The sequence below is a fragment of the Echiichthys vipera genome (assembly GCF_963691815.1).
Source record: "Echiichthys vipera genome assembly, chromosome: X".
NCBI lineage: Eukaryota > Metazoa > Chordata > Actinopteri > Perciformes > Trachinidae > Echiichthys > Echiichthys vipera.
In genome coordinates, this window is record NC_139825.1 from 47,643,530 (window position 1) to 47,666,319 (window position 22,790).

A 22,790-nucleotide genomic window follows, 5' to 3' on the forward strand; every position below is an offset into this window, starting at 1 on the left:
ACACACACACACACACACACACACACACACACACACACAGTCCCCTTTAATAAAAAGCTTATAACCCACTTAATGAGCGGATTTAACCCGTCTTGACCTCTCAGACAAACTTAAACTGCTTTGACCTCTCAAACAGACTTGAACGTTTTATAAAACCTTACTACGAATCAGACTCAAACTGGAAAGACAGCAGCTGATCAAACTGCTGAACGGCCCCTGCACAGACTCAACAAGTGGACTTGAGCTACTTGCAGAGGAGGGACTCGAACCCGCGTATTCTGGTTCGTATAACTGCTGAACGGCCCTTGCACAGACTTTCTTTAGTTGTTTTGTGTCTTTTTTTAGTTGTTTTGTGTCTTTTTTTAGTTGTTTTGTGTCTTTTTTTAGTTGTTTTGTGTCTTTTTTTAGTTGTTTTGTGTCTTTTTTTTAGTTGTTTTGTGTCTTTTTTTAGTTTTGTGTCTTTTTTCAGTTGTTTTGTGTCTTTTCAGTTGTTTTGTGTCTTTTTTCAGTCGTTTTGTGTCTTTATTCAGTTGTTTTGTGTCGTTTTTTAGTTGTTTTGTGTCTTTTTTAGTCCTTTTTGTCGTGTTTTGTGTCTTTTTCAGTTGCTTTGTGGCTTTTTTTAGTTGTTTTGTGTCTTTATTTAGTTGTTTTGTGTCTTCTTTCAGTCGTTTTGTGTCTTTTTTTAGTCGTTTTGTGTCTTTTTTTAGTTGTTTAGTGTCTTTTTTTAGTTGTTTTGTGTCTTTTTTTAGTCATATTCTGTCTTTTTTTAGTCGTTTTCTGTCTTTTTTAGTCGTTTTGTGTCTTTTTTTAGTTTTTTTTTTTTTTTTCAGTTGTTTTGTGTCTTTTTCAGTTGCTTTGTGGCTTTTTTTTAGTTGTTTTGTGGCTTTTTTCAGTTGTTTTGTGTCTTTTTCAGTTGTTTTGTATCTTTTTTTAGTCGTTTTCTGTCTTTTTTCAGTCGTTTTGTGTCTTTTTTTGTCGTTTTGTCTCTTGTTTTGTGTCTTTTTTTAGTTGTTTTGTGGCTTTTTTTAGTCGTTTTGTGTCTTTTTTTACTCATTACTCACTCCACTGTACGTCAACAACAAGTGGACTTGAGCTACTTGCAGAGGAGGGACTCGAACCCTCGTGTTCTGGTTCGTGTTACTGCTGGCCGGCCCTTGCACAGACTCTGCTGTACGTGAACAACAAAAGGACTCTGACCACTTACTTACTTACAGCCTCGACTGTAGCGTCTATTCTATGCGCCTTATAATGTGGTGCGCCTTATAATGTGGAAAATACGGTATTTACATTAAATTCACTCATTTTAAAAACAGTATCTGATGATGAATCATTGGACACAGCAGGGATCAGCAACTCAGGAGTAATCTCCTTTTTTAAAGAACAGCAGAAGCATCACAATTGCCAAGGTAACGGGAATAATACTGAGCAGTACGTCTGCGTTTCCTAACGTAACAGTATTTTTATATATATGTATATATTTTATCCATTCATTTTTGTAAACACACAAACTACAAAGGAACCACCAGCCTCTCTACCCTCATAGATAAATAGACAAGAAGCAAAAGAAAATCATGCTCTTATAGGATACAAAGCAACGCAAATAGCAGAACAATCGACACCAGCAACTAAATACATAATGTTTAATCGACCAAGAGATGCAGTATATACATATAGTACGTGCACACATATGCAGTAACCTATATAAACACCTATAAATATATACATGGATGTAAATGTTTTAGGCCATTCTGGAAAAATAGGACAGAAAAGGGCCGACACATTTTGTCCAAGGTTGCAGAACCGAGAGAGAAACATATCGAACCCTTTCCATATCTTACAAGTTGGTTATTTCTGCTATTCATTCATTCATTCAACCGCTTATCCCGGGGTCGGGGTCGTGGGGGGGGCTGGAGTCGATCCCAGCTGACATCGGGCGTGAGGCGGGGTCCACCCTGGACAGGACGCCAGTCTATCACAGGACACATAGGGCGCACTCACACTGTCCTTCTGCACCGGGCCAAAACCGTTTTTTCAGCTAAAGCCTAGTACGTTTCACCAGTGTGAGTGCACCCGCTCCGCGCATAACTACGGACAGCGGGCTGTCCATGGCCGTTTGCACATGTACGAGCACGAGCACGAGCCTTACGGCGGTAGCGGTATGTGCGCCTGTTGGGACGTAGAAAAAAGAAGGAGGGACCATGCGCGGACATTTCAAACAATGGCGGTGAAAGGTTCACGTTGGTGTGATGCGGAGGTGGAGTGTTTACTGCAGATTTGGTCGATGAAAAGATTCAAAAACAGTCGACAAGACGCACAAAAACTCTGAGGTCTGCGGAAAGATCTGGAAACAAAGCCACGCACACGATATCAATGCGTGTGACGTGTTACGGCGTGATGACGTATAGGCAGCAAGAAGCATTTGCGCAAGGCCCAGGTAGTGTGAGTACAAACGGGCCTTGGGTGCAGGGTGAGAGGGAGGGGGGGGGCAAGTACCCTAAAGCCCGGGGTGCGGTGCGGAAGGACAGTGTGAGTGCGCCCATAGAGACAAACAAAGACAGACAACCATTCACACCTACGGGTGATTTAGAGTCATCAATGAACCGAACACCTGCACGTCTTTGGACTGTGGGAGGAAACCGGAGAACCCGGAGAAAACCCACGCAGACACAGGGAGGACATGCAAACTCCACACAGAAGGGCCCAGGCCGGGATGCGAACCTGGAACCTTCTCGCTGTGAGGCGACAGTGCTAACCACTACACCACCGAAAGGGAAGTTTGGGGTCCCCTGCTGGAGCTGCTGCCCCTGCGACCCGACCCCGGATAAGAGGCTGAAGATGAGATGAGATCCCAAACATTAGCCGTCTTTCCGCTTCTGTGCCACCGACACATTTGGTCTAAAACCTCACTTTAAAGTCCAGTATATAGAAAAAACTAAAAAATGTAAATTCCAGCCCTCCGTCAGCACACCTGTCTGTATGTTTGTGCATTAACTCACACCTTCACCCTTCCTGCATCCATTTTCCTCAGTGTATAAGGGCGCACTCACACTGTCCTTCTGCACCGCGCCAAAACAGGTTTTGCGGCTAAAGTCTAGTGCGTTTGACCAGTGTGAGTGCAACCGTACCACGTCTAGGAGCGGCACGCTTGCTGTCCACGGCTCGTCTGAGAGAGGTGGGCTTTAGTAAAGCACGTTCCCTCTAAACTCTGTTTAGTCTTCTTTACTCGGCGCAGGTCGTCTTGTTGCTTCCTCCACTCCGGCACCATTGATTGGTTCATGTTAAACTCTCTGGCTGCTGCTCTATTCCCCGTGTTCTACTGCGTGACTAATGGCCTTGAGTGTAAACTCTGCGTCGTAAGCGTGTCTCTTAACAGGAGCCATTTTGGGCTCTTTACACAAACACACACATGGAAATGAAACGGCACGCTTCACGCAGTCGTATATCTCAACATATATCCCAAAAAGATGCAAAACCACCACATAGATAAGCAAAATTACCAACAGGTTCACTAACTACGCTGTTGCTGCTTTGTTGTGTGTGTAGGGACTCTTCTCATGCTGCTGCAGAGGTTTGCTGTTATTTTCAGCAGCATTAGTGGTTAAAAAAGACCTTTGAATGCCTTCACCGTACTGCCCCGAGCTAATCACTGTTAGCCACGTGCGGCTGTTTGCGACTGCAAGTGCTGAAAAAGACCATGGGATGGTTTTACGGCAGAATCACACTTTAACAGACAGTTAACTTTAACGTCCACTCCATCATTTTTTACATTTCCTCGACATTAAAACATCTCAGGTTTAAATCTGGTGATAAACAGCGAGTCACAGGCGCCACCGTGCTTCACGGACAGAGCAGGTGCTGCCTTATATTATGTACAGTCAGTTCATGACATTCAGCAGGATCATCCTTTTCCAACGGGGAACACACAGATGATAAAAAGGCATCTGTGTTGCAGCAGCAGCAGCAGCAGCAGCCGCAGCCGCCGCCGCCGCCGCAGCAGCAGCCGCAGCAGCCGCAGCCGCCGCCGCAGCAGCCGCAGCCGCCGCCGCAGCAGCAGCAGCAGCAGCAGACAGCAGCAGCAGCCGCAGCAGCAGCAGCAGCAGACAGCAGCAGCAGCCGCAGCAGCAGCTCGGCCCTCCCACCTCCTGCCTCACTAGACCATTAAGGTCGACTGCAGCATCTGCACACGAGTTTGGACCAGACTCATAAGAGCCCGCCTCAGGAGCGGGACCCTTCACCCTTACTCTAAACAATCTATATCCTGTCAATAACGCTGTTTAACTGCAAGTGAAGGAGACAGTAAGTCTGTGATTAATGCACGCACGCACTCCAGCAAATGCTTTTATTCTAAGTCTTTTTGTACTTAGGGCGCACTCAAACTGTCCATCCGTACCGTGCCCAAACAGGTTCCACGGGTAAAGTCTGGTTCCTTTGACCAGTGTGAGTGCAACCACTCCTAGACGCGGTACGGTTGCACTCACACTGGTCAAAGGAACCAGACTTTAGGTGTGTGCTTGGGCACGGTACGGATGGACAGTGTGAGTGCAACCGTACCACGTCTAGGAGCGGCACGCTGCCGTCCACGGCCCGTTTGGGAGAGGTGGGCTTTAGTAAAGCACGTTTGCACGTGTACAAGCACGAGCGTGCGCACGTGTACGAGCACGAGGCCTACGGCGGCTCTGAGGTCATTTCCTGTGCGCCTGTTGGGACATAGAAAAAAGAAGGAGGGACCATGCGCGGACATTTAAAACAATGGCGGCGAAAGGTTCACGTTGGTGTGATGCGGAGGTGGAGTGTTTACTGCAGATTTGGTCGATGAAAAGATTCAAAAACAGTCGACAAGACGCACAAAAACTCTGAGGTCTACGGAAAGATCTGGAAACAAAGCCACGCATCGCCATGACGTCATCAATGCGTGTGACGTGTTACGGCGTGATGACGTATAGGCAGCAAGAAGCATTCTCCGAGGCCCAGGTAGTGTGAGTACAAACGGGCCTGGAGGGAGGGACAAGGACCCTAAAGCACGGGACGCACGCACAGTGGGAGGGCGCCCTTAATTACTAGATTTAGATTTTAATGATCAGGTTCCTTCAGCTTCATTAGCAGCGGATGGAACCTGACTGCGTTCTGAGTCGGCACATTTCCACGTATGACTCAACATAACCTGATTGTTGAACGACTAACGAACTAAGACAGTTGCGAGGTTCGAGTTAACGAGGTCATTAAGCGTTTAACGTCTTAGTTCAGTGAAGGAGAGAAGCTTGAGTTCAGCGGGTCACCACCTCGGAAAATGTAAACAATGCCTCAACGCATGGACGGATAATGAGACAATGGACCCCGGGCACAGACACATATGAGCCCCCCCAACCCACCCTGAACTAGACTCCCAGACTCAGTCATTTTGCACCTCATTGTAGTCATTGTGTTGTTGTTTTGCATCTTTTTTAGTTGTTTTGTCATCTTTTTGTCGTATTTGCATCCTTTTGTAGTCACTTTGCACCTTGTTGTGGTCATTTTGTGGTGTTTTGCATCTGTTTGTAGTCATTTTGCACCTCATTGTGGTCATTTTGTGGTTGTGTTGCATCTTTTTGTGGTGTTTTGTCATCTTTTTGTCGTATTTGCATCCTTTTGTAGTCACTTTGCACCTTGTTATGGTCATTTTGTGGTGTTTTGCATCATTTTGTAGTCGTTTTGCACCTCATTGTGGTCATTTTGTGGTTGTGTTGCATCTTTTTGTGGTGTTTTGTCATCGTTTTGTCGTATTTGCATCCTTTTGTAGTCACTTTGCACCTTGTTGTGGTCATTTTGTGGTGTTTTGCATCATTTTGTGGTGGTTTTGCATCTGTTTTTAGTAATTTTTATCATCTTTTTGTCGTATTTGGAGGGGGGGGGCAAGGACCCTAAAGCACGGGGCACGGGACGGAGGAACAGTGGGAGGGCGCCCTTAGTGTTTGTGTTTTGATAAATCCTTTTTTTGTTGCTGTAGCTGATGAATTACGCAGCTTAAAATGGTTTTCCCTCAGGTAAGAGATCAGGATCTGTGGGTCCGCAATGTTTAATTTCTCTCTGACACCAAACGCACTTGAACACAACGCACTGGTAACTTCCAGTTGTGGAAAGAACCATCTTTCCCGCAGCACATGAAGGCAGCATTAGGGCCTCTGACGCTTCGGGCCCCTGGGCCTGAGTCCCGTAGGCGTGCTCAGTAATCAATCCGTGGCCCGACCCGACTGGGACACACTGCGGAAACACCACAGCGATAGATGCACATATGGTGACTTACAGAAAGAAACCAAGCTAGTGAGTCTGATCAGTTGTGCTTTTCCGTATGTGGGACACTCCGCACCCTCGAGGACCACAGACACTGGAGCTCGAGCTGCGAGAGGCGGCGCCTGTGTGATGCATCATGCAAGTCATGTGGGAGGACGCGTCATGCGGACGGCACGGGAGGGAAAGTTAACCAGTCTGAAAACAGGACAACACAGCATCACACCCCCGTCACTCCATCTCCTGTTGCCATACAGACACACAACGACTGTGTGCAATGTCATTTTTAGTCATTTTGCATCTTTTTGTGGTGGTTTTGCATCTATTTTTAGTCATTTTGCATCTTTTTGTGGAGGTTTTGCATCTGTTTTGGGTCATTTTGCATCTTTTTGTGCTGGTTTTGCATCTATTTTTAGTCATTTTGCATCTGTTTATAGTCATTTTGCATCTGTTTTCAGTCATTTTGCATCTTTTTGTGGTGGTTTTGCATCTGTTTTTAGTCATTTTGCATCTTTTTGTGGTGGTTTTGCATCTGTTTTTAGTCATTTTGCATCTTTTTGTGCTGGTTTTGCATCCATCTTTAGTCATTTTGCATCTATTTTTAATCATTTTGCATCTTTTTGTGTTGGTTTTGCATCTGTTTTCAGTCATTTTGCATCTTTTTGTGGTGGTTTTGCATCTGTTTTCAGTCATTTTGCATCTTTTTGTGGTGGTTTTGCATCTGTTTTCAGTCATTTTGTATCTTTTTGTGGTGGTTTTGCATCTATTTTTGGTCATTTTGCATCTTTTTGTGTTGGTTTTGCATCTATTATCAGTCATTTTGCATCTGTTTTAAGTCATTTTGCATCTTTTTATGGTGGTTTTGCATCTATTTTCAGTCATTTTGCATCTGTTTTTAGTCATTTTGCATCTTTTTGTGGTGGTGTTGCATCTATTTTTAGTCATTTTGCATCTTTTTGTGGTGGTTTTGAATCTATTTTTAGTCATTTTGCATCTTTTTGTGCTGGTTTTGCATCTATTTTTAGTCATTTTGCATCTTTTTGTGGTGGTTTTGCATCTGTTTTTAGTCATTTTGCATCTTTTTGTGGTGGTTTTGCATCTGTTTTTAGTCATTTTGCATCTTTTTGTGCTGGTTTTGCATCTATTTTTAATCATTTTGCATCTTTTTGTGGTGGTTTTGCATCTGTTTTTAGTCATTTTGCATCTTTTTGTGCTGGTTTTGCATCTCTTTGGGCTGTCGTATCCTGCACACACGTATCTAAAATCATCCTCACGGTTTTCCGTAAACGAGATGTGATTTGACTTAGCTGAAGCGAACACAATAAAATATATCATATCATGCTTTTCTCACCACTTCAATAAAGAAAGCTGTGCTAACTGTAACTAAACACCTGTTGAGTACAAAATCATATCAAAACGCTGGTAAAGACACAACTAATCGCCTTTTAACTGCACTAAACAAACAAGAACTTTAAGGGAATTATAGAATAATCTGGATGAAAAACATTCAGTCATTTAGATTTAATGTTCTGAATCACAATAACTCAATATGAGGATTGTGTCAGTGAGCTTTTACTGTTTCCATCTACAACAGAAATAAAAAACAAAGCTTCATTAGTTTCAATTTGGATCAACTGTAGAAAATAAAAAGCTTATGTTTAGGACCGTACGTCACCACCGCCACCTCTCATCCTCATTTTTACTGTCGCTCCGTGTTTAAAAGGACAATAATCCAGTTTAAACGCCATAAATATGACCTGTAAAAATCCATCCATCGCACCCCGACAACCACAAAACCAACCACCAGAAACTAACGGACAGGAAATGTTTTAGAAACACTCTTTATTCACACGCAGCGGCCACTTTATTAGGCACGCCTGCTGCTTATTAAAGTGCCAGTGTGTTCCTCTGTTTGAACCAGTGGATATTTGAGTTACTGTTGTCTTTCTATCAGGAGGAGGAAGAGGAGGAGGAGGAGGAGGAGGAGGAGGAGGGGGAGGAGGAAGAGAGGAAGAAGAGGAGGGGGAAGAGGAAGAGGAGGAGGAAGAGGAAGAAGAAGAGGAGGAGGAGGAAGAGAGGAAGAGGAGGAGGGGGAGGAGGAAGAGAGGAAGAAGAGGAGAGGAAGAGGAGGAAGAGGAAGAAGAGGAGGAGGAAGAGGAGGAGCTCCAATCAGTCTGGCCGTTCTCCTCTGACCTCTGGCATCAACAAGGGCCCACAGAACAAAAGGAGAGGGAGGAGAGGAAGAAGAGGAGGAGGTGGAGGAGGAAGAGGAGGAGGTGGAGAAGAAGAAGAGGAAGACGAGGAAGAGCTACAACCAGTCTGGTCATTCTCCTCTGACATCTGGCATCAACGAGGGCCAGAAGAACAAAAGGAGAGGGAGGAGGAGAGGAAGAAGAGGAGGACAACAGGAAGGAGGAGGAGGAGGAGGAGGAGGACAAGAGGAAGAAGAGGAGAAGGAGGAGAAAGAGGAGGGGAGGAGGAAGAGGACAAGAATGAGGAGAGAGGAAGAGGAAGAAGAGGAGGAGGCGGAGAGGAAGAAGAGGAGAAGGAAGAGGAGGGGAGTAGGGGGAGGAGAGGAAGAAGAGGAGGAGGAGGAAGAGGACAGGAATGAGGAGAGAGAAGAAAGGAAGAGGAGGAGAAGAGGAGGAGAAGAAAGAGCAGGGGAGGTGGGGGAGCAGGAGAGGAAGAAGAGGGGGAGGAGGAGATGAGGATAATAAAGGAGGGGGAGGAGGAAGAAGAGGAGGAAGAGGAGCTCGAACCAGTGTGTCCATTCTCCTCTGACCTCTGACATCAACAAGGGCCAGATGAACAAAAGGAGAGGGAGGAGGAGGAAGAGGAGGAAGAGGAGGAGGAAGAGGAGGGGAGGAAGAAGAGGAGGAGAAGGAAGAGAGGAAGAAGAGGAGGAGGAGGACAAGAGGAAGAAGGAGGAGGAGGAGAGGAGGAGGAGGAAGAGGACAAGAATGAGGAGAGAGAAGAGAGGAAGAGGAGGAAAGGAAGAGGAGGGAGTAGGATAATCAAGGAGGGGGAGGAGGAAGAGGAGGAGCTCGAACCAGTGTGTCCATTCTCCCTGACTTCTGGCCTCAACAAGGGCCCACAGAACAAAAGGAGAGGGAGGAGGAGAAGAGGGGGAAGAGGAGGAGGACAAGAGGAAGAAGGAGGAGGAGCAGGAGGAGAGGAAGAAGAGGAGGAGGAGGAGGAGGAGGAGGAGGAGGAGAGGAAGAAGGAGAGGAGGAGGAGGGGGAAGAGGAGGAGAAGAAAGAGGAGGGGAGGAGGAGAGGAAGAAGAGGAGCTCAAACCAGTCTGGCTATTCTCTTCTGACCTCTGGCATCAACAAGGGCCTACGGACCAAAAGGAGAGGGAGGAGGAGGAGGAGGAGGATAAGAAAGAGGAGGAGAGGAAGAAGAGGAGGAAGAGGAAGAAGAGGAGGAGAGGAAGAAGAGGAGGAGAGGAAGAAGAGGACCTAGACCCTAGAGATGGTTGTGCGTGAAAAGTAGATCAGCATTTTTTTAAACACTCAGACACCAACAAACGCGCCACGTTCAAAGTCACGCAAATCACCTTTCTTCACCGTTCTGATGCTGCAGCACACACACACACACACACACACACACTTCACCATGTGTACACACACACACACCCTCTTCATCATGTGTACACACGCACGCACGCACACACACACTTCACCATGTGTACACACACACACACACACGCACACACGCCTGAAGGAGCTGCTGCCGTGTGATTGGCTGATTAGAAATCCGCGTTAACGAGCAGTTGGACAGGTGTACCTAATAAAGCGGCCGGCGAGCGTTTATTGAGACAAGTGTAAGAAAAAGGGAACAAATGGCGAGGAAGAGGAGGCGTGGACTTCCTGTTCTCCTCCTCAAATAACAAGGGTGAAAGACGGCATCGGCGTGTAACACTTTTTTTTCCAGCCTCTTGCCAAGTTGTTTTATCGCTCCGCACCTGAAGAAGAACGGTTTCCAGAAATGAAACAACCTTCTGCTGCTCACACACACACACACACACACCTACGTGCACACACACACACACACCTAAGCACACACACGTGCACACACACACACACAGACAGACACACACACACACACACACACACACACATACGGTGTAAGGATGCCTCCAAGAGGGATGAGGAGGAGTTCGAAACCAGTGTGTCCGTTCAATGACCTCTGACCTCAGCAAGGGCCCACGGACCAAAAGGAGCTGGAGGAGGAGGAAGAGGAGGAGGAGGAGGAAGAGAGAAAGAAGGAGGAGGAGGAGGAGGAAGAAGAGGAGGAAGAAGAGGAGGAGGAGGAGGAAGAGGAAGAGGAGAGGAAGAAGAGAAGGAGGAGAAGAAAGGAGGGGAGGAGGACAATAGGAGGACAAGAGGAAGAAGAGGAGAAGGAAGAAGAGGAGGAGAGGAAGAGGAGGAGAAGGAAGAGGAGGAGGAGGAAGAGAAGGAAGAGAAGATGAGAAGAAAGAGGGGAGGACGAGGACAAGAGGAAGAAGAGGAGGAGGAGGGGAAGGAAGAGAGGAAGAAGAGGAGGAGAAGGAGAAAGAGAGGAAGAAGAGGGAAGAGGAGGAAGAGGGAAGAGGAGGAGGAGGAGGAAGAGAGGAAGAAGAGGGAAGAGGAGGAAGAGAGGAAGAGGAGGAAGAAGACAAGGAGAAGAAGAGGAGGAGGGGGAGGAGGAAGAGAGGAAGAGGAGGAGGAAGAAGACAAGGAGAAGAAGAGGAGGAGGGGGAGGAGGAAGAGAGGAAGAGGAGGAGGAAGAAGACAAGGAGAAGAAGAGGAGGAGGGGGAGGAGGAAGAGAGGAAGAGGAGGAGGAAGAAGACAAGGAGAAGAAGAGGAGGAGAGAGGAAGAGCAAGAGGAAGAGGAGGAGAACATATTTTTACTTTTCAAACCTTGGAAACAGCATTTTCCAGGTTTTCCAGGTTTTCCAGCAGCCGTCTGAACGCTGTTTAAACGTGGCTGCAGACTTTACTCCGTGACCTTATTCCCCCTCCTCGCCAACGTGCCCTCGCACAAAAGAGCGGAAGAAGAGCCCGACGGTGGCGGTGGCAAACCCACTTGAGGGACGATGATGAAGAGGAGGACAAGGATGAGGATGAGCGGGCTGTGCTGAAATCAGGACCAATATCAGCCCCGTGCATGCGTGTTTCCGCGCACACAGAGAGGCGAGCGCTTCAACTGTGCGGCGTTCCCACGAGGGGACAGACAAAGGAGCGGACGGCGGTCTGAGTAATAACGCACGCCGCCAGACCCGCGTGTTAATTAGAATAGATGATGATGATGTGAAGGAAGGAAGGAAGGAAGGAAGGAAGGAAGATTATGTGAAGGAAGGAAGGAAGGAAGGAAGATTATGTGTAGGAAGGAAGGAAGGAAGGAAGATTATGTGTAGGAAGGAAGGAAGGAAGGAATGATGATGATGTGAAGGAAGGAAGGAAGGAAGGAAGATTATGTGTAGGAAGGAAGGAAGGAAGGAAGATTATGTGTAGGAAGGAAGGAAGGAAGGAAGGAAGGAAGGAAGGAATGTTGATGATGTGAAGGAAGGAAGGAAGGAAGGAAGATTATGTGTAGGAAGGAAGGAAGGAAGGAAGGAATGATGATGATGTGTAGGAAGGAAGGAAGGAAGGAAGATTATGTGTAGGAAGGAAGGAAGGAAGGAAGATTATGTGTAGGAAGGAAGGAAGGAAGGAAGGAATGATGATGATGTGAAGGAAGGAAGGAAGGAAGAAAGGAAGGAAGGTAGGATGATGATGTGTGGGAAGGAAGGAAGGAAAGAAGCAAGGAAAGAAGGAAGGAAGGAAGGAAGGAAGGAAGATGATGTGTGGGAAGCCAGGAAGGAAAGAAGCAAGGAAAGAAGGAAGGAAGGAAGGAAGGAAGGAAGATGATGTGTGGGAAGGAAGGAAGGTAGGAAGCAAGGAAAGAAGGAATGAAGGAAGGAAGGAAGGAAGGAAGGATGATGATGTGAAGGAAGGAAGGAAGGATGATGATGTGAAGGAAGGAAGGAAGGAAGGAATGATACTTGTGATTCGAAGGAAGGAAGGTGAAGGAAGGAAGGAAGGAGGGAGGAAAGGAAGGAATGATGACAATGTGAAGGAAGGAAGGAAGGAAGGAAGGAAGGAAGGCCGGAAGAAAGGATGGTTGTGATGTGAAGGAAGGAAGGAAGGAAGGAAGGAAGGAATGATAATTGTGATTCGAAGGAAGGAAGGTGAAGGAAGGAGGGAGGAAAGGAAGGAATGATGACAATGAAGGAAGGAAGGAAGGAAGGAAGGAAGGAAGGAAGGAAGGAAGAAAGGATGGTTGTGATGTGAAGGAAGGAAGGAAGGAAGGAAGGAAGGAAGGAATGATGATCGAAAGGAAGGAAGGAAGGAAGGAATGAAGGAATGATGATTGTGATGTAAAGACACACGCGGATCTTTTCCACCTTTTCCACCTGTGGCGGCCGTGCGGCACATTTAAGGTCACGCCCGAGTCCTCCGGGCGTTTCCACGCACGGACCAAATCCTTTTTCCTAAGTTACCGCGTGTTCAGAGAAAAACAAGCTCACGCAGAAGAAGAGCGCCGCACAGGTAACGGAGACGGGAGGGGCGAGGGTTTAGGGATAACAATGCTGGTGTCCGTTCTGCAGGAGCGGAGGAAGGGAGGGAGGAAGGAAGGAAGGAAGGAAGGAAGGAAGGGAGGGAGGAAGGAAGGAAGGAAGGAAGGAAGGAGTGATGATGATAAGAAAGGAAGGGAGGAAGGAAGGAAGGAAGGAAGGAAGGAAGGGAGGAAGGTTGATGATGATAAGAAAGGAAGGAAGGAATGATGATGATGATGTGAAGGAAGGAAGGAAGGAATGATAAGAAAGGAAGGGAGGAAGGAAGGTAGGAAGGAAATAAGGAAGGAAGGAAGGTTGATGATGAGGTTGTGAAGGAAGGAAGGATGATGTGAAGGAAGGAAGGAAGGAAGTAAGGAAGGAATGATGATGATGTGAAGGAAGGAAGGAAGGAAGGAAGGAAGGAAGGATGATGTGAAGGAAGGAAGGAAGGAAGGAAGGAAGGAAGGAAGGAATGATGATGATGTGAAGGAAGGAAGGAAGGAATGATGATGATGTGAAGGAAGGAAGGAAGGAAGGATGATGTGAAGGAAGGAAGGAAGGAAGGAAGGAATGATGATGATGTGAAGGAAGGAAGGAATGATGATGTGAAGGAAGGAAGGAAGGATGATGATGTGAAGGAAGGAAGGAAGGAAGGAGTGATGATAAGAAAGGAAGGGAGGAAGGAAGGAAGGAAGGGAGGAAGGAAGGGAGGAAGGAAGGAAGGGAGGAAAGAAGGGAGGAAGGATGATAAGAAAGGAAGGTAGGAAGGAAGGAAAGAAGGAAGGAATGATGATAAGAAAGGAAGGAAGGTAGGAAGGAAATAAGGATGGGGGGGCACACAGGAATTGAACCGCCGTAGGCCTCGTGCTCGTACACGTGCGCACGCTCGTGCTCGTACACGTGCGCACGCTCGTGCTCGTACACGTGCAAACATGCTTTACTAAAGCCCACCTCTCCCAAACGGGCCGTGGACGGCAAGTGTGCCGCTCCTAGACGTTGTACGGTTGCACTCACACTGGTCAAAGGAACCAGACTTTACCTGTAAAACCTGTTTGGGCACGGTACGGAGGCACAGTGGGAGTGCGCCCTTATACATGTCTGTCAAATAGAGCTGTACATATTAGTTATTAAATTAATCATCAACTGTTTTACCAGCAGTTTTTAAAATGTGAATATTTTCCGTTTTTGTTCCTCGTGTGACTTTAAACTGAATATCTTTGAAACATTTTCGGTCGTCGTTTTTCGGCTTTTATCGTTTTTATCATCCAAACAACTTTTAATACATTAATTAAAATAAACAACAGATTAATTAACAATGAAAGTAACTATTGGCGTCATTTAAAAGTGAATTATTTTCTTTGTAAGGTTTCCGCATTACGTTTCACGCTCCACCTGTAGTGTACCTAATAAAGTGGCCATCAAGTGTATATTTATACAATTAATACAGGTGAGGCTGCAACTAACCATTATTATTGTAACTGTCCATTAATCTGTGGATCATTTTATTAATTAATCAATTAGTTGTTTAATCTATAAAATGTGGATCAGTGTTTAAAAATGTCTCAAAGATATTTAGTTTCCTGTCTGAGGAGGAAAGAAACCAGAACATATTCACATTTAAGAAGCTGGAATCAGTGAAATTATGACTATTTGTTTTTATTTAAATGACTCAAATCTATTTATAAAAACAGTTTCCTATTGATGTAACAGTTTAAAAGTAATTATTCACTTTTGCAGATCTAATTACAGGCACATTATGATAAAGGGATCATTTATACACTGATATATGAACAATTGTTTGGCAGAATTTCCTTTATCGTATCGGACCGCATTACATTTCACGCCCCACCTGTAGTGTACCTAATAAAGTGGCCATCAAGTGTAAATATGCATCAGTTATTACAGGTGAGGCTGCAACTAACCGTTATTTTTCACAATTATCCTTTAATCTGTGGATCATTTTATTAATTGTTGGATCTAAAAAATGTCTTAAAGATATTTAGGGCGGACGCACAGTGGGAGGGCGCCCTTAGAGTCATTCACGCTGCCTTTTCTTTGCGGGGCTGTCACGCCTTTATTGCGTCCCGTCTGCGTGAAAGGAACAGAAACTGAAATGTAAAGGAGGGGACGAACCTGTTGCGCCAAGCAGACGTCTGTTTGAAAGAAGAAACGGGGCCGAACAACACGCAGTGGTGATGGCGAGTCAACCCAGGCGGGTCTTAAAGTAAGAAAGTAGCGTTCAGAGAAGTAATTGAAGAGGTACTGCACGCCGAACGTGTTTTGGCCCCCTACCGTTTTAAATCCGCTGTAATCCTGCAAGTCCAGCTGTGAGGTAGAGTCGACCAGTCGGGACGTCTTTTGAAGATGCAAGATAGACGGTAAACCAACAGCACCATCACGGTCATGACAGTACCACCTGCAGCTCAACACCTAGTGCGTTTGACCAGTGTGAGTGCAACCGCTCCGCGCATAACTGCGGCCAGCTGGCCGTCCACGGCCCGTCTGAGAGAGGTGGGCTTTTGTAAAGCACGTTGGCACATGTACGAGCACGAGCGTGCGCACGTGTACGAGCACGAGGCCTACGGCGGTTCCGAGGTCATTTCCTGTGCGCCTGTTGGGACGTAGAAAAAAGAAGGAGGGACCATGCACGGACATTTCAAACAATGGCGGTGAAAGGTTCACGTTGGTGTGATGCAGAGGTGGAGTGTTTACTGCAGATTTGGTCGATGAAAAGATTCAAAAACAGTCGACAAGACGCACAAAAACTCTGAGGTCTACGGAAAGATCTGGAAACAAAGCCACGCATCGCCATGACGTCATCAATGCGTGTGACGTTTTACGGCGTGATAGCGTATAGGCAGCAAGAAGCATTCTCCGAGGCCCAGGTAGTGTGAGTACAAACGGGCCTGGAGGGGGGGGACAAGGACCCTAAAGCACGGGGCACGGGACGGACGCACAGTGGGAGGGCGCCATGAGACCACACAACTAAAACAACAATTTCATGTCATTGTAGCCTGCAGTGGCGTTGAAAGGAGCCAGTTGAGGTGGTTCAGGATCATCTGGTAAGGATGAACCCTGGGCGCCTCCCTAGGGAGGTGTTCCAGGCACGTCCAGCTGGGAGGAGGCCTCGGGGAAGACCCAGGACCAGGTGGAGAGATTAGATCTCCACACTGGCCTGGGAACGCCTCAGGATCCCCCAGTTAGAGCTGGTTAATGTGGCCCGGGAAAGGGAAGTTTGGGGTCCCCTGCTAAAGCTGCTGCCCCCGCAACCCGACCCCGTTTAAGTGGTTGAAGATGAGATGAGAGACGGCGTCAACAAAAACGGAGCATTAAAATCGACCTAGATGTAGAATTTGCGGCAGATCTGCTTCCCTGGATCTAATTAAGCGGTTTTGATTGATTATCAAACACAACCCTGATTCAAAGTGTTCGCCGTCACCGAAGGAGACGAAGAACACACGTTACTTCACTTCAAATACAGGAAAACGTGTAATATTTGCTTTGGCATGAATGTGCTAGAACATGTTTGCTCTTGCATTTTCCTCCAACAGGTGGATCCTCTGAAGCTTCCTGCAAGATCGATGTTAAGTGTCACACTGTCGCCTCGAGATAAAACATCCTTTTTGTTTAAGGAAGTGACAGAAAGGGGTCAGCTGCACCCTATATTTATCATAAAGGGCTTTTAGGAAGTTGGCTTTGAACTTTATCTGTTCAAATGGGGAATTAATGATCTAAGATACGCACAAAGAAGAAAGTTAATCAAGTATTTTTAATGACCATGGGTAATTTAAATGCCCCTGAAATCAACACAACAGCGTGCGCTGGAGTATTTGATGAAATGTACACAAAGACTGCGATCTTAGGGCGCACTCACACTGTCCTTCCGCACCGTGCCAAAACAGGTTTTACGGGTAAAGCCTAGTTCCTTTGACCAGTGTGAGTGCAACCGCTCCGCGCCTAGCTGCGGCCAGTTGGCCGTCCACGGCTCGTTTGAGAGAGGTGGGCTTTAGTAAAGCACGTCTGCACGTGTACGAGCACGAGCGTGCGCACGTGTACGAGCACGAGGCCTACGGCGGTTCTGAGGTCATTTCCTGTGCGGCTGTTGGGACATAAAAAAAAAAAGGAGGGACCATGCGCGGACATTTCAAACAATGGCGGTGAAAGGTTCACGTTGGTGTGATGCGGAGGTGGAGTGTTTACTGCAGATTTGGTCGATGAAAAGATTCAAAAACAGTCGACAAGACGCACAAAAACTCAGAGGTCTACGGAAAGATCTGGAAACAAAGCCACGCATCGCCATGACGTCATCAATGCGTGTGACGTGTTACAGCGTGATGACGTATAGGCAGCAAGAAGCATTCTCCGAGGCCCAGGTAGTGTGAGTACAAACGGGCCTGGAGGGGGGGACAAGGACCCTAAAGCACGGGGCACGGGACGGACGCACAGTGGGAGGGCGCCCTTAGAGTCATTCACGCTGCCTTTTCTTTGCGGGGCTGTCACGCTTTTATTGCGTCCAGTCTGCGTGAAAGGAACAGAAACGGAAATGTAAAGGGCGGAACAAACCTGTTGCGCCAAGCAGACGTCTGGTTGAAAGAGAAAACCGGGTCGAACAAGACGCAGCAATGATGGCGAGTCAACTCAGAAGGGTCTTAAAGTAAGAAAGTAGCGTTCAGAGGAGTTGTTGAAGAGGTACTGCACACTGAACGTGTTTTGGCGCCCTACGGGCCAACTGTGAGGTAGAGTCGACCAGTCGGCACGTCTTTTGAAGACGCAAGATAGACGGTAAACCGACAGCACCATCACTGTCACGACATTACCGCCTGCAGCTCAACACCTCCAAGACGAAGGAGCTGGTCCTTGATTTTGGGAGGTCCAGACCAAGACCGCGACCAGTCCTGCTTGTGCAGGGGTGTCAAAGTGATCCAGTAAAGGGGCGCTGAGGCTGCAGGCACACCTGACTTGAGTCATGCAATCATCTGAATTGTTTTTGCTCGGTTTGAATGAAAGCCTGCAGCCACAGCGCCCCTTTACTGGATCACTCTGACACACCTGTGCTAGAGGGAGCTGAGGTGGAGGCTGTGGACCTCAGGTCGTGGCTGGACAATGAACTGGACTGGACATCACACACCAGCCACCTGTTCAGGAAGACACAAAGCAGGTTGTACTTCCTGAGGAGACTGCGATCCTTCAACATCTGCAGCAAACTGCTGTGGATGTTTCACCAGTCTGGGGTCACCAGGGTCCTCTTGGGGGGGGCAGCATATCCAAGACGGACACCTCCAGACTGGATACACTGATCAGGAGGGTCGGCTCTGTGGTCGGCATGAAGCTGGACTCAGAGAGAAGGACACTGGACAAACTGCTGGACGTTACGAACGATGGCAGCCACCCCCTGCACCCCGTCATCAGCACCCAGAGGAGCCTGTTCAGTGGAGGGCTGCTCCTGTCCAAGTGTAGGACCAACAGGCTCAAGACCTCCTCTGTCCCTCAGGCCGTCATCCTCTACAACTCCTCACTAAAGAGGACAGAAGGAGTGGGAGCCACTCACTGTGACATTAATAATCTACTCTTACACACCTTGACACTTATCTTTTCTTGGCGCAGTAACTTTATACACCACTTAAGTGCAATCATTTAATCTTACCGCTCATTTCTGTCATATACAGTCACACATATGTTATCTTATACATTTCCTCTACATTTAACTGATCTGTGAATTTTAATTTACCTGTATTCTACTTCATACAGTATAGAGTTTATTATTTACTGTTTATTGTTTTTTATACTTTCTGTATTAATTTAGCTAAGAGTTCATTGGTTATCTTATACTGTATTTTGTTATACCTCCTTTGTGTTCTTGTAAGCTGCTGGAAACTTAATTTCCTTGCGGGAGTTCATCCCAAAGGGATCAATAAAGAGAAGTCTAAGTCTAAGTCTAGGTACCAAGTCTAACTCAGGTCTCAAGTCAAGAATACCAAGTCCAGTCTCAAGTCATGGATACCAAATCTGGACACTTATCTTCTTTTGTTTGTGCAATAACTTTATCCACCACTTAAGTGCAATTATTTAACCTTACTGCTCATTTCTGTCATACACAGTCACACACATTTGATCTTAACCTACATTTAACTTATCTGATTTAACTTTCTGTGACCTTTATTTTACTTGTATTCTTACATTTACCTCATAAATATATGACTAAGAGTTAATTGCTTACTGTTTTTTTATACTTTCTGTATTTATTAAGCTAATAGTTTAATGGTCATCGTATCCGCGAGTCATCTCAAAGGGATCAATAAAGAGAAGTCTAAGGTATAAGTACAATATTAAAAAAATATACCATACATCCAGAATAAGTGTTGTGAGGATATTGAGTCCACGAGAACGAGATGCGGCGAGATTTCAACACTAAAATGTCAGTATTTTCTCTACAGGGGCGTTGATATAAGCAGAGAGCTGTGGTGATGCTGCAGGTGTCTTAGGGCGCACTCAGACTATCCTTCCGCACCGCGCCAAAACAGGTTTTACGGGTAAAGCCTAGTGCGTTTGACCAGTGTGAGTGCACCCGCTCCGCGCATAACTGCGGCCAGCTGGGCTTTTGTAAAGTGCGTTTGCACATGTACGTGCATGAGGCCTACGGCGGTTCTGAGGTCATTTCCTGTGCGCCTGTTGGGACGTAGAAAAAAGAAGGAGGGACCATGCACGGACATTTAAAACAATGGCGGTGAAAGGTTCACGTTGGTGTGATGCGGAGGTGGAGTGTTTACTGCAGATTTGGTCGATGAAAAGATTCAAAAACAGTCGACAAGACGCACAAAAACTCAGAGGTCTATGGAAAGATTTGTAAACAAAGCCACGCATCGCCATGACGTCATCAATGCGTGTGACGTGTTACGGCGTGATGACGTATAGGCAGCAAGAAGCATTCTCCGAGGCCCAGGTAGTGTGAGTACAAACGGGGCTGGAGGGGGGGACAAGGACCCTAAAGCACGGGGCACGGTGCCGAAGGACAGTGTGAGTGCGCCCTTAGCATAGTGCTTGTGTTAGCCGCGGTGTAGCCTACGGTACTCACGGAGGTAAAGCACCCCCCCTCCCCCTTAACCCGGTCCACTGCAGGGGCCTCGCCGTCTAAAAGGGCCCCGCGCCTGTCAACATACAGCACTGCTCCACAGAGCATGAGACAAGAAGCGGTGTGATGACCGTCACTCGCTCATCTCACAGAACATTTCCATTTTATTAAGTGGATGCTTGTTGTTGTTGTTGTTGTTGTTGTTGTTGAGCCTCTTACATATTGATACGGCGAGACATCTGGTCGCGCATGTGCAACTAGATGTAAAATTCAGTCGCACACTTTCAAATTTGGGTCGCAGTCTGCAGCCCTGACACAAAAACCGGCACCTCGCCCCCCTCCGTCAGGTGTTTGACCACCGGGTCAGGGATAGTGCTGGATGATATGGCCGAAACCCTTTATCCTATATCTCTATAACAAGATATACACACATCACAATATATTCTTTTACAAGCTATTGTTTCTTATTGATGCTTATTCTATGTTTTCTATCCATTCAACTGCTGTAATAAGGTAATTTTCCCATTGTGGGAGTAGTAAAGGTAATATCCTATCCTATCCTATCTTATTCACATCTAATCTTCCCCCAGCGCTAATAAATAGATATAGATAGATAGATAGATAGATAGATAGATAGATAGATAGATAGATAGATAGATAGATACCACACTGAACAAAGAATACTGCAGGGAAACCATTAAATATCAAAATCAGAAAAGTCCTAACAGGTAAAAGTAAACACAAGAGTATGCCCTTGCATGCACAGTGTGCAGATTCTGTGTTTGCAAAACTGAGATTATTATAAAATGATATGTGCAAAAGATGTGCTGCACTTTGCCAGAGTTACAAAAGGACATAAAAAAGACGTGGAGGACAAAGTTTCCACCCTAAAGTCTGAATATATTGGGGATAAAAACCTGTTTAACATGAACTTATTTACAAAATTCACAAATTCGTGCAGACTGGGGGTTAGTTAGCTCTTTGGCACACCCTTTTGTCTGGTGCCCGGGAGGTTGTCACACACACCTGGACCAGGTGAAAGAAAGAAAGACACCACATCATGACTCAATGTACATGCATGACTCATTGTGTGCCCACACACACATGCATGCACTCACACTCACACACACACACACACACCTGGCTGCTAACAGCTACACATGTTCCAAGAGGCTAAGTGGCTAACAACCTAGCTTCCACCTCTTGAAGACGCAGGGGCTAACACACACAGCTAGCTCCAATGTTGCACAGGATTACCACAAGTTGTGAAGAGCTAGACAAGAGGAGGGAGAGAGGGGATGAAAAACACACACAACAACACACACACACCGACAGAGAAAAGGAGACACTGTGTCCCCATTTTCACTTTAGCACCGCGTTGCTAACAGTTAGCTTCCCTGCAGCTAGCTGTGTAATGTCACTGTTGTAAATACATTAGAGCAGCCGTGTCTCCTTCTCCTCTTTTTTTTTTTTTTACACGTGTGGACACACAAGCATGTTAAAAACTCCCTTCTTCTCCTCCACCGCTTTTAAAAAACCCTCCCCGGCGAACAGCTCACCTGCTCCGGACACCGGACACACGCTTTCACCGGCGACACATCAACCCGAGGAAAAAACACACACACACACACACGCACACACACACACTGGCGCTTTTTATTTCCAAGGACACAAAATCGCCATGACAGTTTAGAAAAATGCATAAAAAATTAGCAGGCAGGGGAGGGAGGGGAGAGAGAGAGAGAGAGAGAGAGAGATGGGGAGGTGAAGGGGAGGGAGAGAGGAGCAGAAGGAGGAGGGATGAAAAGAGGAGGAGGAGGAGTGTGCCATATCTATTTAATCCACATAAAGCGGAGTTTATTCAGTCTGGATGCCGGAGTCCTGCACTGTTTTTGCCACCACAGTCCAGTCTAGACACACACACACACACACTCTCTCACACTAACACACACACACTCTCACAAAGCCACATCCAAAAAGTTAAAGGGTGCTTTCTTACCTAAAATGGCCTCTGCAGCAGCCAAAACAGCTTATTTTGTGTGTGTGCAAGTTTAGCAGTAGCAGAAGCATGTGTGCGTGTGTGTGTGTGCATGTGTGTGTGTGTGTGTTGCTGCAGCCAGCCTAACCTAACCTTTTCCTTTTTACCATTTGGACCCTTTCAGCGGTTCAGATTTTTCCATTGGCTGCAGCCGTGCGCAGCTGGCTCCATGCATGTTTCCATTGGCCCTGCAGCTGTCAAGCAAACACGAGCGGCTCTCTCCCGGGTTTGTCTGAGAGCTATCGCAGGCAGCCATTGTGTATTGTGTTTTTGTTTTTGTTTTTACCTCCCCTCTTGCTTTCTGTCCATTCCTGGTGGTTCGCATTGAGCCTGACGCGCATCGCCTCGCTGTTTGTTCTAGGTGGTGGTGTTGCTCTCGTTTGTTTGTCCTTACCGCAGACTTGCAGGGAAATCCTCTCTCGTACCGGGGGAAGCTTGTTCCCACCGCACCGCAGCAGCGCACCGCCCGGCTGGCTCCTGCTGTCATTGAAGGAAGGAGAGAGAGGAGGAAAAAAAAAAAACAAGAGAGTGGGGAGCAGTTCAGCTTTCAACAAACCCCCCCTCCCTCCCCAATGCAACAAAAACGAACAGGGTTTTACATTTCTCCTCTTTGCTGGCTGCGTCCACCAATCATGTCGCTTTTTACTCCTCCATCATTACCGGGTTTGAAGGGCGGAAGAAAAGAAATAAGGCTTTCCACGTCTTTTGCTGATCGGGTTTCGTTTCCCGGATGTTCCGTTTTTTGTTTTTGCAGGACTTGTTGGTGCAAAAGAAATAAGCCAGCAGCTGTTTTATTTCATGTGGATGTGCGCGTGTTTTTTTTAAAGGGGGTGTTT

At 46.7% G+C, this 22,790-nt stretch overlaps 1 protein-coding gene across 2 annotated transcripts in view; it reads right to left on the reverse strand.

Moving 5' to 3' along the window:
* chd6 (chromodomain helicase DNA binding protein 6) overlaps positions 1-22,488 on the reverse strand; it is a 149,945-nt gene extending 127,457 nt beyond the window's left edge. The window contains exon 1 of one of the 2 annotated variants that reach the window (XM_083939713.1): positions 22,349-22,488. The gene's annotated coding sequence lies outside the window, so the exon portion shown is untranslated. Of the gene's footprint in view, positions 1-21,475; positions 21,597-22,348 lie in introns of those variants that run through there. The other variant, XM_083939712.1, reaches the window with a different exon arrangement.
* Between the last annotated feature and the right edge of the window lie 302 nt (positions 22,489-22,790).